Raw genomic sequence first — 17,480 nt, forward strand, 5'->3', positions numbered from 1 at the left:
CAAACAAGGGACACTACTAGCCCGCAAGTCAAAGAATCAATCACCCAGCCCAAAGGAGAAACAAAAATGAGGCTGAGAAACCTTCTTCCAAAGCAACAGACGTTTTAGCTTGTGGAATTTAGAATTTCTACAATTCTGGGAGCTGAGGAGACAACTTAGCTCAGTGTTAAGACCTAACTTCACTCTCCAGTACCCACATAAAAGCCAGGCTTGGTGGCGTACGCTCATGTTTCCAGAACTAAGTAAGAGAGGGGAGACTGGCGGATGGGCACACTGGCAAGCCAGACTAGTCCAGTCACAGGCCCCACTGAAATTTCATCTCAAAAACAGGGAAGACAGCCCTGAGGAATGTCACCAAGTTGACACTCTCATGTATGCACACACAGATACACACACTAACAATATACACACTAATTTATTCTACAATTTATATTTGCTTTTTAAATTTTATGTTGTGTGGGTATTTTGTTTACTTGTACATCTGTCATCATGAGTGCCTGCTGCCTGCAGAATCCAGAAGAGAGCACTGGAACTGGAGCTACAGACAGTTGTGAGCTGCCATGTGGGTGCTGGGAATTAAACCTGGGTCTTCTAGAAAGACAGTGCTCTTAACCACTGAGCCATCTCTCTAGCCTCCAAATTCTACAACTCCAAATACTGCTCATTCGAGACAGATAATAAGCTCCCAAACATAGCCATAAAGTATCTCACATTTCTATATATTATGCTTCAAAGAAAAATACAGACTTGTGCTCAATAACAGTAACTGAGAGAAAGGGGTTGTGCGGTTTGGGCTGCTTTGCTTTGGCTGTCTTTGAGACAGGATCTGACTCTGCAGTCCTGACTAGCACAGCTCTCAGTAAGCAGGGCAGGATGGCCTGGAACTTAACCAGATCTGCCTGTGTCTGACTCTGTCTCTGAGTGCTGGGAATCAAGGTGTGCACCACCACGCATGCTCCTAGTGAGTTGGAATACATTTCAATTTCCAAAAATCTTTTAATCAAGCTATGTTCATAAGAGTTTCCCAAGAAAGGATTTTTCTCCACATTTGCTGAGGTTAACCCCTACTTCAACCCCTTTCCCAGTGACACAGAATGAAGCCTAAAGCCAGTAATGATAACCAAAGCGGGGTTTCAATCACGTAACCCCAGTTCCTGGTGAGAGAACTGTTTCCTCTATCCAGCCTGTCACCCTAAACAGCACAAGTCCCATCCTTCACTCAGCAAGCCTAAAACACTGTAAGACTTTCTTTAATTTCACATTCAGAACAGGATTTACCCAGGGACTATATGTTCAAGTACCGTGTTGTTATGTAACTCAGCAGAAGTGAGCTGGAAAGGGAGCTGCAACAGCCTTTCCTATGCTGCAACAGCTAAAAGGTACAGACAATTCTAGACACAACCTGTGAGGGAAAGAACCAGTGAAGAGACTCTGAGTCACACAGCTCAGAGAGCAGACATGATGTTTACACAAGGTTGGCCTCTAAGGTATAGAATACACCCACAGAATGAGGAAAGATAGCCATTAACACTCAAATCAGAGGCTCTGTTTTGTTAGTCTTAATGAAATGGGCTATAACTAGCTAATTGCATAAACAGGGCATACCTGGCAGCTGACTAGTACTGGTAAACCACTTGGTACACGAACAAACATGTCATTTTGGAAAGAATATGATGTAGGAACACCCAGATTCCAACAGAAATGCTCCTTTCAAACTGAACAAGGCTTCCGGATGAAGCAAACCAGACCTAGTCCGACTAACGACTGGTACTCTGCTTCAGACTCCTCAGTGATGAGTGTGAACTGCTCAAGTCACACTCAACCACTATACCCTGCACAGCCAATGGGCCCAGGCAGCAGGCAGAGGTGAGTGGAGAGAGGTGCTCACAACCCAAAGGACAGGAAGTCTGGGGCTCCCAGCAAAACCTGCGGTAGGTGGTGGAGCTCCCACACACACCTCAGGACAAGGGTAAACCAGCCCCTCCACAAGTGTCTCTAAGGAGTGTGGAACCCTAAAGGCAGGATGACATGAGTGGGGCCAACACAAGTCCTACAGTCAAGGGGCAAGGGCCACTCACCACACCTCCACTGCTCAAATAAGACAATAGGAAGGCCAAAAAAAACTGAGACCAGGTCAAAACCTATTTCCTGATCAAGGAGTAACAACTCAAAAGGATCATGAAAAGAAAGCCTGAAGGCGGAGAGACAGCAGTTACCAGGGAGACTCAGGAAAAGTACTGCATAATTTGCAATATAACCCTGACCCCTCCCCCAATTTTCCTGGACTTTAAATCAAACTCATAATAAAATTTCAAATATAAACACTTCTTTTTTGTTGTTTGTTTTTTCCACTCTCAGCAGTGAAATATATTCTGTTCCAAAAAAGAAAGGTTGTTCAATTTCCTGTCAAAAGCAATCCAGAGAAGGCCACCTACACTGTAAAAGCAGCAAGGGGGGAAATAGCAGAAGACAAGCCTGCGTGTGTGGGCGTCACTAAGTACAATGTGCTGAGCACTCTGGGTTGTTAAAACAGCTTTTCCTTGATCACTCGGGGAAATATGAAAGTCAGTCAGTCTCACTGCCACCGAGAAGCTTGTCCTCCAGCCTAACCCAAGGAAAACAGGGCCTGTGACAGGCTTCAGTCTCACCATCAGGAGGAGAGATCTCGGGGTAGGTCAGTGTTTTCAGTGAGGGTCTTGTGCCCACTGGAGGAGGGTGGATTCTCAGACAGCTAAGGTAATTCTCTTGGAGAAAGGCAGGTGGTTGCCATGTCCCCCACGCCACCTAACACACAAATCTCTACACCAAGAATGCTTCCCAAAGTGTTCAATCCTAAAGCTTTGGGGACTAACCATTCAAAACAAAGGCATGTCCTTGCGTTAGCTGCACTAGCATATCCCTTCTAGTAAGTCACAGGCTTTCTGGAAAGTCCACAGTCTTTACACAAGCTACCAACTGGCCCAACACTTAAAAATACTCCCGGGCTGGAAACCAGTTCCCAGTTTGATTCCAAGCACATCAGACAACTCATCACAGCCTGTAACTTTAGCTCCAGGAGATCTGGCACCTCCAGTCTCCGTGGGCACCTGCACTCACATGCACATACCCACACATGAACACACAATTAAAAATAAATGTTTTTTAAAGTAAACTCAAAACTTGGGACATGCTCAGAATTAAAGTAGATGCTGTGTGGTAGAGACAGAAATGGCTTTAACAGCCATCAATAAACAGGAGAAAACAGCACACACACGGTAAGTTAGAATATGGAATCTCTGTCTACATTGTGACAACGTCATTTCTGTAAACCGCACTTTCCATTCAAAGAAGCAGTTTCCACAAAGGCAAGACATGGGTGAAGAAGAAAACCATGAGCATAAAAGAATGCACAAAGGAGACAGCAGTAATTACTGACAAGCCTGCATACCCAAAGACACACCAAGACCAGAAAGGAAGCCAGTATGGCAGGGCAGCTGCCCGCAAGGCTATAAAGCTTTGTAAACGGTGTGTGTAAAAAACTAATAATTCTGAGCTATTCAAACAACTGAAGGGCTTTGCCTTCCTTTACTCAATAAATTCAGATAAACCTATAAGAAGATGCAGCAACAGGAAAATCACCTTTTTCCCTGACCATAAGAGAAGTCAGCACCTACAAGGGTTAATGAGTATTTCATACAATCAAGAGCATCATCCTCCTGTAAGTGTTACAGTGTGATTCTCCAAACAGAATGCAGCGTTGACATAAAGATGTGATCTATTTCAGAGACAATGTTTGTCTTCCTTGAATGTCCTAATCATGTCTATTGTAGCAAACGGAGCCAATGCAGAACTATGCACTGTGCTTACAATTCCTCCTTTCCCTTGCCCCTTGTTGTGGCAATCAAGAAGATCCTGGCCAGTTTGTGTAATGTTTCCTTGGTGTGTGTTTGTTTGGTGGTCCCTTCTGGTTAGGTTCATGTGCATTTTCCACAGGAGGAATACATCTATATAAGAGTTCCTCTAACTGCACCGTGCCTATGGCAATGTGAATGCATACTTCTTAACTAAGGTAGTATCTGTCAGACCTCAAACAGAAAAGTTACTTTCCTTCCATGACACTTTAAGATCATGCAGGAGGCTGGAGAGATAGCACTTGCTGCTCTTAAAAGGACCTGAGTTTGTTTCCACATCTACGCAGTGGCTCTAGTGTCAAAGCATCTGCTGCCTTCTTCTAGCCTCTGTAAATACCCAGCACAGGTGTGATGCACACACATATATGCAGACACTCACATACACATAAAATAAAAATAAATCATTTTAAAACATAAGACTCCATAGGTATGTTATTTCTAAATAAACTTTCAGTACTGATAGTCAAAAAATGCCTACCATTTTAGTGAAAAAATGGCAATTAGGAGCCAAGAGGTCAGGTTTTAATACCTGTAGTCCCAGCACTCGGAAGGCAGAGGCAGGAGGATCTTTGTGAGTTTGAGGCCAGCCTGGTCTACAAAGTAAGACCAGGACAGCCAGGGCTACTGTCTCAAAAAAAAAAAAAAAAAAACCAAGAAGAAAAAGAAAAAGAGGCCAAGATGTGGGGATGCTATGTGCTTTCTGCAGAAGGATCAGTGGCATCTCCAAGCCTTCAAAGGGAAAAGACCCATATACATACATGCACACACAGTTACTCTGTTTCTTTTGTTCTTTTTCTTTGCCACTGAAAACTGTGAGTTCCTGCCTATACCTTGAGTTCTAATCCAACACTTCAGGTTCACCAGCCAACTGCCCATCGCCCCCTCCCTATGAGTGGGACAACTGGCTCTCTCTGACCAAAATATATTTACTTAAGAATTCATTTCTCTACCATGTGCCAGGTAGTGCCACCTCTATTATCCACGATGTAGTGAGAGGAAAAGTCTCCTTCTCTAACTGAAGGGTCAGTAAGAGGGCAGCCCACCAAGACAACCTGTTTGGGGAGGGGGGGGGAAGGTACTCCACACCCCTTAGAGAAGAAAGAAAAAAGAGTATCTGCCTGGCTGTGGCCTCATTCATATGCTACATATACAGTGATACTAATTTTTCAGAGTTTAAATGGTCCACGCCCAAAATACATTCTTCAAAGGTACACTCACTTGAAGAGTTAGGGAAGCTTAAGCTACAGTTCAGGATTATGGTCATCTCCAGAGGGACCAGGAAGATGCCACAGTGCACAGCCTCAGTGCACTGGTCATGTCCACCTGGGCAGGAGGGAAACTGCCATGATTCTGGACCAGCTAGCTTCTGTGAGCAAGTCCTCTGTGCTTCTAAGCCACTTCTAGAAAAGTCCTTAGGGTATGGACAAGAGTGTGTTCACAAATTCCTCCTGAGGTTAAGGAGACAAAGCAGAGGCACATCACTGTAGATCGATTTTATGCATCTACAAGAGCAATGGGCAAAACCTTTCTAGAAAATTCTATCACACTCTACAACCTCTGTATCTGTAATAAAACTCTGCTGAAGTAAGGAATAATTATGACAATACCAAGAATCTAAATTATTCCCAGGCCAGCACGGGAAAGCACACTCCATGGCATGACACAGAGCAGGAACTGAGGAGCTGGAGAGTGCCACCATTCAATTCCTAGCCAGTCAGTGGCACTGTGAAAGTCCTCAGTAAGATGCAGAAAATCTCCTTCACGTCCAAGAATATTGTCAAAATCAAATGACAAAATTTGCGTAGAAGCCCCTTCAATACTACACGTAATCGAAGCAGTTATGAGGAGCAGTAGACACGGGCGATGAGATGAACGGGCACTCGCTCAGGAAGAACACAGGGAGGCTACGCAGGCTCTGTACCAAAACTTAGGGGGAAACTGAACTTTAAGTAAAATTAGAAAACTTTCTGCCTGTGAACAGCCTAAAAAAGAATTATGTTTTTTATTTCTTTCAATACCTTCTAGACAGTTAAAATTGTTTCAGTTAAAATGTAAGTTGCTTTTTTTCTGTTCTTGATCATAGTTTTGTATTTGTGTGTTTAATGCTTTTTTTAAAAGCAGGTCCCTCAAAGGAAAGCTTAGACAATGTCACAAGGCTGTAGTCATAATCCTGAATGTCAGTCTCTAAAACAGCAATATGGCCAGAGCTATAAAATTATTCACTTTGTGCCCTACGGACTTCCTGTGGGCCCAAAGCATGGCCTCTTCACTGCAAAGTGCTGTGTGCACATGCGGGAAGGCTGGCAGTGTGTGCACATGCACAAGGCTAGAGGTATGCACACCATGAGGGAAGGCTAGCAGGTAGGAGAGTAAGAGAAAAGAAATGTCACACAGACCATAAAGAGGAACCTGGCTGTCCCCACAGGACGGTGAAGTCCACACTGATGAAATGACACTCCGTATAACATGGGGGAGAAGGAAGTGCATGGTGAGGAGCAGTATGACTCCATGTTACCAAACATCTCAAACTCCACATATGCACGGATCAATACATGCTGGGGCACACATGTGACTACATGGATTGGTGCCTCTAAAAACTACAATTTTGAAGAGCACATGGGAGTCTGGAACTTTCTAAGGCACAGATGCAAGTGACCTATAAGCCACGTAGATGAGACAGGAACACAGCACACAGTTCCCTGTTTAATTACGCCCAGCAGTCTTCACTACACATGAAGACTAAAACAAATAGTCTCTCCTGTGTTACATGAAGGACAGCTCCTAGAGCTGGAGAGGTCACTCAGCAGCGACGAAAGATGCCTTCTGCTCTTGCAGAGAGCACACCAGGCAGCTCACAGCAGCCTTTAACTCTGGAGATCCAGGCTGTCTTTTGGACTCTACAGCCACCTGCACTTATGTGTACATAGCCACACAGAGATATGTCCATATATACATAATTAACTAAAATAAATATTTTTAAAAAGGAGAAAGAAAAAAGGAAGGGAGGGAAGGAGGGGGGAAAGAAAGAAAAGGAAAGGAAAGACGAGATGAGAAAAGAAAAGGAAAAGAAAAAAATGACTGCCCAGCCTAAGTCGGAGAGGCAGGAGCAATAGTAGCCACGAGATTCTGCTCACACCTCCAGCTTGCCACAAGTCCTTTTATGATAACGAGCACAAATCAAACCTACTGCAGCCAGAAATTTCCATCTTGATGTTAATTTAGTCAAGAATCTAAACCTGTTAAGTAGTTCATTTCCCTCATAGTAATACTAGCTACTATGTGAGTATGTATAATGTCAGACACATAATACTCTCTACCTCATGTAATCAATGTGACAATCCAAGAAAATGGGATCGACTCCCCTCTACAAGGGGACACAGGTAAGCTGACTTGAAAATGAACACATGAGAGTGGGGATAAGAGAGGAAGAGAAGAAAGACAGAAGGGGAGGGGAGTCACAATGGGCCTGGACTAAGAGAGAAGCCGAGCAGCAGGATCGAGAGGAGGCATGGCCAAAATGGCAGGCTTTTATAGGAAGAAGCAGCTGGGGGAAGGAAGCCCAGGCCCTGCAGAGGTTTAGGGTAGGGAGCAAATGGGAAGCGCTGGGAGGAGCTACAGGTACTGCTTCCTCTTGTAAAGCCTGACATGGGACAGCCAAGGGCTTTTAGAAGACCACACCCGTGCCATTACCTTCATGCCAAGAACAGTTCTTTTAGTTTTAAGGTAACTACAAGACACATTAATGGCAAGCTCGTGACCTAAAGCAAACACTCTTAGAAAGCGAGGGAAATGGGGTGAAAGCGGGAGGGAGGAATAGGAATATACAAGCGATGGAATAACAATTGAGTTGTATAATCTGAGTAAATTAATTAAAGATATTTTTAATTAAAAAATTTTTTTAAATGGGGAAAATTTAGAGACCAGGGAAATAAAATATACAGTATTAATAATAGTCATCATTAGCAATAAAGGCAATAAGTACAAGATGATAATGTAAATACAAAAAAAAAGAAGAAAGAAAGAAAGTCCTTAATGATGACCTTTCTGAGAGCCACCACCTGCCTCTGCAGTGTCTCTGAGCACACGGATAACAGGCAGTATAAGTGCAAGTCCTTGTCATACACAGGAAACAGATGGGTGGGTAACACTAGCAGATAATCAACTGTCTCTTCCTCTCTCTAGAACCTAAGAAATGCCCAGTTAATGACATCATAAAAACTAGAAAAGCAGAAGCTCCTAACAGAGAGAACAGGTTTTGCATATGCATCAAGGCCAACCAGAAGCAGGGAGTGGTCAGACAGAGAGAAACTTCTCCAAAGTGAGTACAACCCTGGCCAGTGAGATCCATCTGCACTCTCAACAGCCAAACATACTAGACCCTAGCTGACCTCTACTTACTTAACAACTTACTATAGCTCAAACATTTCCCAAACATTTACCAGATATAAGATTATGAGCAAAGAAACCTGGGTCCCCAAGGATCTACCAAACCAGACCTTCCCTTCTGAGAGCTTCGATACTATCAGAGGAGTCGTTAAAGGAGGGGAAATCCAGATCAAGTGTAGGGGCACCCAACAACTTAAAAGAATGCAAGACAACACAAAGGCTGAAGGATCAATGGAGGAAAAAGCAATCTGGACATTAGATTTCCAGCAGCACAGTGGAACCTGGGGCTACAGCTCAGTGGAGTGCAGGGAATGGAATACACAAGGCCCTGGGTTGGACGGCCAGCATGTGTATTCAGGTGGGGTGGGGGGACCACCAGAACAAAAGCACAAAAGGCTACTGTGCATTTTAAAACATGTTTTAAAATCAAGCCATACAAAGTACCCTGAAGGTGGCACAGACACAGAGAACCACAGATAAACTACTAAGAGAAGCCGCAAGGTTCGGCGGTGGCTCACTGTCCATGGAGACCTGTCATCCAGCACTGTCTGCCTCCTTTATAAAGCAAGGGCCAGACACTCATAGCAACACCATTTCTGAGATCAACCATCACCAATTACAAAGATGACCATGCAAGCTCAGCACAGTCCCAAGTGTGCCAACTGCCTGTAAAGGCTCACCTCTCAGAGTTGTTGCTGATTATGAACAATGTGAATGCTCGCTCACTTTAAATACACAGGATCAAAAAAGCTTGGAGCCCTTGTAATTCTATCAAGCTGATAAAACATAAGTGAGTACACTTACTAACTCAGAACAAACTGCTATAGAACTTAGTGGTGGATGTGAAAACTTCCTTTTATGTGCATATAGTATATAGGACAGAGCTTACTTTCAATATTAATTCCTATGGCCTGGGTTTAGCAAGATGGCTCAGTGGGTAAGGGCACTCGCTGCCAACCCTGATGACCTGTATTGTACCCAGAACCCACTCAGGGGAAAGAAAACCCATATTCACAAGTCATCTAACCTCTACACTCAGGCTGTGGCATGTGTGCACACAGGAGGGAGGGACGGAGGGAGCCAGCATGCCTATGATTTAATTTAAATGTAAATCACTAAAATAAAATGTCCACTTAAATTGTAGTTGAGGTTACCCTACCCACTGCTGATTCTGAATGAACATTTTAGATAGAGAACAAGAGGCCCACACTCTGGGCGGCAGTCATCCTTAGACTCTGAAACAGGACCTCACTCATCCTGTCCAGCCTACAGTGACACAGACTTGGAGAACCCACAGAGTTTCTGTATTCAAAACAGAAAGTCCCCATAACATCTCCATATTTGGAAGGGATTATTTTTATTTTTTTAAGTTTTTTAATTCAGGAAATAAAGCTGGGGAATAAGAGGAGCACCACCCAGTTTTTACCAGACTGACAGAAGCCATGAAAGAAAGAATGAGTGTCCCATAGAAAAACACCCCTACGAGACGTGGGATGAGGTGTTGTCAGCGAACACAGAACAGCGCTAGGGCAGCAGGCCTGCACTCTGCTACAGAAGGAGCTGGCCCCACCCCACCCCACGCTCCGCTGCCCTGACTAGCTTGCACACTAGCACACAGGCAAGCTTTCTAAAGATGAGGTTCCTAGCACTCTGCACGACAACAATGCTCATTCCAGCTTCCAATGCCTAAAACATTCCACCTTGCAGCTTAAATGCTCCTGGTAGGAACGAGAAGCCTCTGTTTAAGTAGATCCGCTCTCCCCAAGTCCAGGCCCAGGACAGGCACAGGAGCCACTGCTTGCAAAGCGCCTGTTACAGCCAGTCTTGCTAGCATGAGGATGGTCTGAATGCATTCTAGGAGTCAGCTTTTGCAAACTTCAGGCTCCAACAGCATCTTAGAACAGTGTGTCCAGTCACGCACAATCAACACCTGATATCTCTTTACAGAACCTGTTCCTCTCTAATCGTGCTCTGCTTGCCATTTCTTTAACACAATCACCTTTGAAAAAAAAAATTGCCAGGCCTTGGGACGCATGCTTTTAATCCCAGCACTCAGAAGGGAGAGGCAGGCCAGGTGGATCGCTGTGAGTTCAAGGCCAGCCTGGCCTACAAAATGAGTCCAGGACAGCCAGGGCTACACTGTCTGAAAAGACCACAAACAAACAAACAAATAAAAAACAAACCAAAAAAAAATTTTTTTTTAAATTTCCCTCTTCTTACCTTTCTGAGTCTTAAGATATTTCTTGACTATATGGCTACAGGTATCCGAATGTGGTCATGAAGAAACTAACAATGCCCCACTGTATCCCAAATCCTCACTATGTAATGACATTTTTAGTAAAGGAGTCAAGAAAATGTTACTCCTACACTTCTCAAACATTTTGGTCAACCAACCAAAAATCTCACCTATGTATACTATGATGTTAAGTTCCAAACCTTAAGCCATGGTAATGGTAAACTGAATCTCAATTATATTCATTTCTCTGAAAAATTATTGGATATCTAAAATATGCCATTTGCTGAGTACTTCCTAGGTACTTCAAAGTCAGACAAAATGTACAGTCTCTGTCTTCAAGAATATTATAAGCTAGAGAAATGCGTTATACAACTTAAAATTCCTCAGTAGTAATATAACACGTATGTGCAATGAGGTAGCTAACTCCAGGAAACCAGGGAAACTCCATAGCTAATACCCTTGAAGAAATAAGAACTTATTTAGCAAGAAAAAGGACAGTGTAAGGAGAAGCAGTGAAAGCACTGACAGCCATGAAATTACATTATGCAAAAACTTCACGCTGGAACAAACAAAGCTAGCACATGACAGGGTGAGAGAGCACTGGGCAAGGAGGCACAGGTCACATCAGGATGTCCTTCAGCCATGTCAAGGGACACAGATTTCTTCCTGCAGGCTCAGGAGGATGCCTGAAACCTCAGCCCACATTCAAGCCTGTCTTTTGAGACACCAGCCACTGGGGGCCATACCTTGCCCTGAGCCCTCCCATCCACAAGCTCTTTGGCTTCCTTTGGCTTGGAGGCTGGCAGCAGATGGAGGTCACTGGGCAGGAAGTGGAAACACTCTTCTACATCTATCTTTACGCAAGCTGAGCACAGCCTGTTTGGTCCTCTGGGAGCCCAGCCAGTGTTACAGAGCTTCAGACAGTCTTAAAGGGTGAAGCACTGGATGAAGGCTTGCCTCCACCACCTATAGGAACCTCTCAACACGACCTATAGTTAACACGGAACAAGAACCGTGGTTTCCCTGAGATCTCTGGTCGCTTGCTACGGTGCTCCACACACTTAACATCTGGGATGCTTTCTGAAACACTGTGTACCTGAAATGTGCACCATCTCTCTTTGGAATGTGCCATCAATGGTCAGTCAGAGGCAGATATAAAAACCCCACTGCTCTCCAAGCACAGCAGGGTACGCCCCCACACTCTGAGAGGCACCACTTTTATACTCCTCAAAGCCTGCAAGTGCTGGACAAGATGCTGCGCCCATCCTTGCTCATTTGGACTGCTCTCATAACCACCATCTGCTTCTCCCTCACTCTCCTACAGTTACACCTCAACACTTCATTGTATGACAGCTAAGTCTCCATCCTACTGGGCCACGAACTAAGGATACTGGGTACAGGCACAAGACCTTTTCTGTCGCTCTTAATTTCCTCTGTTTTCAGTGCACTGTACAGTCTTACCACCTAGCCACTGTCCCACAGGCAGCATACACAAAGAAATGAAAATGTAAGACTTGGACATGAAAAATTACACAAATACAAGCCCAGTGTCACAGCAGTGACAAAACCAACACTCCGTGGTTCTACAGAACTCCCCACCTTCCTCTAAGGAATAAGGAGCAATCCAAGGGAGGTAAGAAGGTAGCAGAGCTCCACACAACTTCGCAGTCAGTGTTGGTTCAAAATTCCAAAGTCTAGCGCCAAGGAGTTTCTTTTAGGCACAGCACAGCACAGTTATGCACAGCACAATTTGGTGAAAACCTTCCTGGTAATGATTTACTTAGTCCTACATGGACAATAAAGTTTAAGACATGACTGCATCAAAACTCTTTGTAAAATATATGTGGTGACATCTTCCACAAAGATGGGATCTGTAGACTGACGACATGTGACACCTTCCATAAGGTAAGTTCTCTAGATTGACAAGCTCCCAATAAGGGTCTGGGGAAGGTGGCATGGTCTCAGACAGAGAGATGGAGATCACGATAGAGAGCAAAGGTCACCAGGCTATTAAACCATATCTACTCACAGACTTCTGGGCAGAAAACAGATTGTAGAGTGCCCTTCTCTTTGAAGAGACAACCCTGTGCACTTAACAGTCTTGGTTTCCCCAGTGCTTATCTATGAACACACACAAGGCCCTCCATGCCTCCCACTGAGGAGGAACAGGCCATGGTGGGAAGGGGCATCCAAGCAGACACCTGAAAAATGTTTCAACAAAGTACTTAAACCAAAGAAAAGGTGGGGAAAAGCCACCATTGACAATCATATTTCAGGAGAAAATTACTTACATGGAAAACTACTCATAATATTGTTACTAATAAAACATGCAAAACAGAACGCCAAACTCAGAAATGCTGGAAGGAAGTAGTTTGGATGTTAACAGTTGTTCTCACGAGCTTATAGGGGGTCACTGGTATTCTTATTTTCAAATTTTCCATAATAAAGATCCTTAAAAATAAGGAGTAGGGAGCTTGAGAGATGGCTCAGAGGTTAAGAGCACTGACTGCTCTTCCAGAGGTTCTGAGTTCAATTCCCAGCAACCACATGGTGGCTCTCAACCATCTACACTGGGATCTGATGCCCTCTTCTGGCCTGCAAGTGTGCATGCAAGCAGAGCACTGTATACATAGTAAATAAGTAAATCTTTAAAATAAATAAATAAGTAAATAAATAAATAAGGAGTAGTAGGGTGGTTGGAGATTTTTTTGGTTTTAATTCATTTAGGAAGAGACTTTATGTCTTCAGGCTTATCAAACCATTGTGCCTTCGGTGCCTAAGTTTTCAGTGCCTGAGGTAGGAGGCGTGGCAAGTTGAAAGACAGTCTATGCTATATAGTGAGTACAGGCCAGTCCGAGCCAGAGAGACCTTCTCTCAAAAAAAGGAATGTCAGTACCACAGAAGTATTACGACTAATACCCTATGTCTCCAAATGCAGTCACTTCTATCTCCTTTCTTCCACCTCGACAATAGACAAGGACTCATATAGTCACAGGCAAGACAGAAAATCAGAGGCCAGTACAAGCAACCGACAAACATCATTCCTTTTCCAGCTTTCATCGGACTCTTCGTGTGATAAAACACACACATCTGCATCCCCATGCCTGCCTGTCTGTATCACAATGAGGACAGGAGGGATTTTGTAAGCACACCTATATGAAACCTTAGGAACATACACAAGGCCCAATTCTGAATCATAATCACGTGGTCTGTTGGCCAGTAAGTTGAGAAGTATGCCATACAATCTGCCCGTTGCCAAACAAAAGACGGAAAACATGTCCCATGGAATTGCTGGGAGACCTGAAATGGGAGTTTGAAAGACTAAAAGCAATGGTCTAACTATCTCAGAGCTCCTTCAAGGGGCACCACCTTAAGATGCAATCCAAGAAAGCTATCTGGAACTGACAGCTGCTGGAAACAGCCTCACTGGGATATTAGCCACACCTCAGGGAAGCCCCATGCCCAGGAGGAGACGGCCAATACAACACTATCTCAATGGCATTCTTGGACAGTTCCCTTTTTTGTACAGTCACTCTTTCTAACTACCACTGCCACTGCCTGTCAACTCCTAGAGCCTGGCGTCTGTTCCCCTCATGACTTCCTTCCTGCACAAGAGCTACAGCACTGGCCCTACTGTGTCTTCCAGTCTCCGACACTAGCAAGCCCATCCCAACACTAGAAATTCATCAAAAATCATTATAAATAAACAGGTAAGGAGTAGGGTGTGTGTGTGCGTGTGTGTGTGTGTGTGTGTGTGTGGTTCATTACACAATCAAGTCTCAGCTAGCTTGTGGGGAGCAATCTAAATACTGGCTGACACGTAGGCCAATCCAGAGACTGACTTCAACGGGTTTGGAGAGTCTCAGGGTCTTCAAGTTCCACAGTTGGTTTTGTGAAGTTCAGCCAGCGCTGAGACCCACAGTCCTGACTGTCAAGATGTCATCGTATAGATGGTGTGTTTGCTGTGGGAGGACGACCAGCCCTCTCTCCAAGCCCCGCCTCGCCCAATCCAGGTAGAGTCTACATTGTCCTTTTAGGAAAGAAGTCAGGTCTGTCCTTGCAGGCCATCAGAGCTTTAACCTCAAAAGTTTCAGATCAGTTTTTTCTTAGGTGAATTTACAACACCCAAGTCTGGAAAAGAGAAAGTCTGTGTAGGTCCTGCCCATTCCTAGCGCTCTGGTGCACAAATAGGTAAGACATTCCTGTGGCTGTCTACAACAAGTCCAATTCCCTGTGAGTGGCCTCCCAAACATACAAGACAAGCTGGAACTAACTTTGCTTACACCTTGCTCAATCAAAATCAAGACAATGATTCTGCTATGACAAAGAGCTGCATTTGTGTGTGTGTGTGTGTGTGTGTGTGTGTGTGTGTGTGTGTGTGTGTGTGTTTTGTTTTTTGAGACAGGGTTTCTCTGTGTAGCCTTGGCTGTTCTGGACTTGCTTTGTAGACCAGGCTGGCCTCGAACCCAGAGATCTGCTTGCCTCTGCCTCCCAAGTGCTGAGATTAAAGGCATGCACCACCACCACCAGGCCTGCATTTATTTTATTTCCTTTTTTCATTTTTTTAATTAATTTATTCTTGTTATATCTCAATGGTTATCCCATCCTTTGTATCCTCCCATTCTTCCCTCCCTCCCATTTTCCCCTTACTCCCCTCCCCTATGACTGTGACTGAGGGGGACTTCCTCCCCCTTTATATGCTCATAAGGTATCAAGTCTCTTCTTGGTAGCCTGCTATCCTTCTTCTGAGTGCCACCAGGTCTCCCCCTCCAGGGAACATGGTCAAATATGAGGCACCAGAGCACGTGTGAGAGTCATACCCACTCTCCACTCAACTGTGGAGAATGTTCTGTCCATTGGATAGATCTGGATAGGGGTTTGAAGTTTACAGCCTATATTGTCCTTGGCTGGTGCCACAGTTTGAGCAGGACCCCTGGGCCCAAATCTGCCCATCATAATGTTCTTCTTGTAGGTTTCTAGGACCCTCTGGATCCTTCTACTTTGCTATTCTCCCATGCTTCTCTCATCTAGAGTCCCAATAGGATGTCCTCCCCTCTGTCCCAGTTTCCTGGTAAGTAAAGACTTTCATGGGACATGCCCCTTGGGCTAGTATGCAGATATAAGTGAGTATATACTATTTGAGTCTTTCTGCTTCTGGGTTAACTCACTCATTATGATCATTTCTAGCTCAACCCATTTGTCCAAAAATTTCGGGAATTCCTTGTTTTTAATAGCTGAGAAGTATTCCATAGTGCATATGTACCACAGTTTCTTTATGCATTCTTCTACTGAGGGACACTTAGGCTGTTTCCATGTTCTGGCTATTATGAATAAGGCTGCTATGAACATGGTTGAGCAAAGTTTCTTGTTGTGTGCTGGAGCATCTTCTGGGTATATTCCAAGGAGTGGAATAGTGGGGTCCTGAGGAAGCCCTATTCCCAGTTTTCTTTATTTTTTAAACTAAATAAATTTTGTATTGTTTCCAAATTTGTGATACATTTTTTCAAAATAAGAAAATGTGGCAAAAATATTTTACAATATCTTCTAATTTACAGAAAGTTTAAAATTACACTTTGAACCTCTTTTTCTCAGTAAATACCATTTTCTATAAACTGCAGCTGTTTCTCACAAGCTGTCACATGAATAGCCTGTATAAAGTATGTGCTGTACATTAACATCTCAACTAACACATCTGCACACTGATCCATCTCTCCTTCCATAAGGATGCTGAACCCACTTTCCTAGTTCGTGTTTTTTATTTCTATACCATACTGTTCTTCTAAGAAATAACTCAGGTTTGTGGTTATCACTTTAATCAAAACAAACTGAAGCATACCAAAAGTATCTGCTTTACAATTCTATTTAAAAGTTAAGGAGAAAAAGCCAGCTCAGGAAACAAAGAAACAAAATCCAATCACAAAAGCACTAAAGGGCTAGCACAGCTGCTCACCCTGGTAACATGTTTAGCACACCTCTGTACACAACTATACAGAAGCCACTTGTACAGACAGACACCTCTTCAGAAGACCTTCTCAAGATGTAATGAACATTCTGAAACCCCTCAGTCCACAGAAGCCAGGCATGCAACCTGCCCAGATGGTACGCATCACGCTTTTGACTGAGTTAAAGACAAACTTTAAGACTAAGAATCAAGCAGTTAAGTCCTCTGTGTTACAACACTCACTCAGCAGATCTGTGACTGTCTCCCCGATCTAAGAACCAACTATTGTCCATAGGATGACGGCACATCTCAGAGAAGCCAATGAAAAGCTACAGTGACAGAAGAAACTACCTGACTGGGACTTAAAGCACCTACCTATTGAAGCTTTGAAGACAGCACACCTTGACCTGCCCTAAATCAACATGGTGGAAGTCGGCAGCAACAAGATAACACTTTAAACATTCAAACTTTAAAATGACATCTAGTCACAGCTCCAGCAGGAAGTACTGGAGCACCCAAACTAGGAGTTTCTCCGTTGTCTATTCATCTTCAAGTTCTACCATTCTGCCTTTCCTGCCTTTCTTCCCCAGTCCCTTTTTCAATTCCCTCCTTTACTTATCAGGCATTTAGTATGCTTCCTCCATAGACCACATACATCCACAGCCTTATGTGTTTCAGTATGGGAGGTTATTAGCCACTGGACACGACACCATTCATTTTAAACTACAATTTGTTAGAAGTATAAAATTACATCAGATTTTGAAGACTTATCATGAATGAAAACATATGAAGGATCTGTATAATTTATTTACTGATTACATGTTTGCATGATAAATAATTATTAAAAATTGATTTTACCTCTTTCTTTTTATCTTCTCTTAATATACCAACTAGAAATGTTTAACTACACAGAGGCTCACACTGTATACCTAATGATAAGGCTATCCTAGATGTCAGATATCAAAACCTAAAATCAAGCCCCAAACTAACCACTGGCTGTCTAGGATGATGCCTACCCATCCCCCCA

General features: G+C 43.7%; 1 protein-coding gene across 7 annotated transcripts in view; it reads right to left on the reverse strand.

The window, feature by feature from the left end:
- The window catches only part of SIPA1L1 (signal induced proliferation associated 1 like 1), a 277,017-nt gene that overhangs the window by 219,645 nt on the left and 39,892 nt on the right, over positions 1-17,480 (reverse strand). The gene's annotated exons all lie outside the window — the stretch shown is intronic.

This window comes from Acomys minous (genome assembly GCF_964271855.1).
Source record: "Acomys minous genome assembly, chromosome: 8".
Taxonomy (NCBI): Eukaryota; Metazoa; Chordata; class Mammalia; order Rodentia; family Muridae; genus Acomys; species Acomys minous.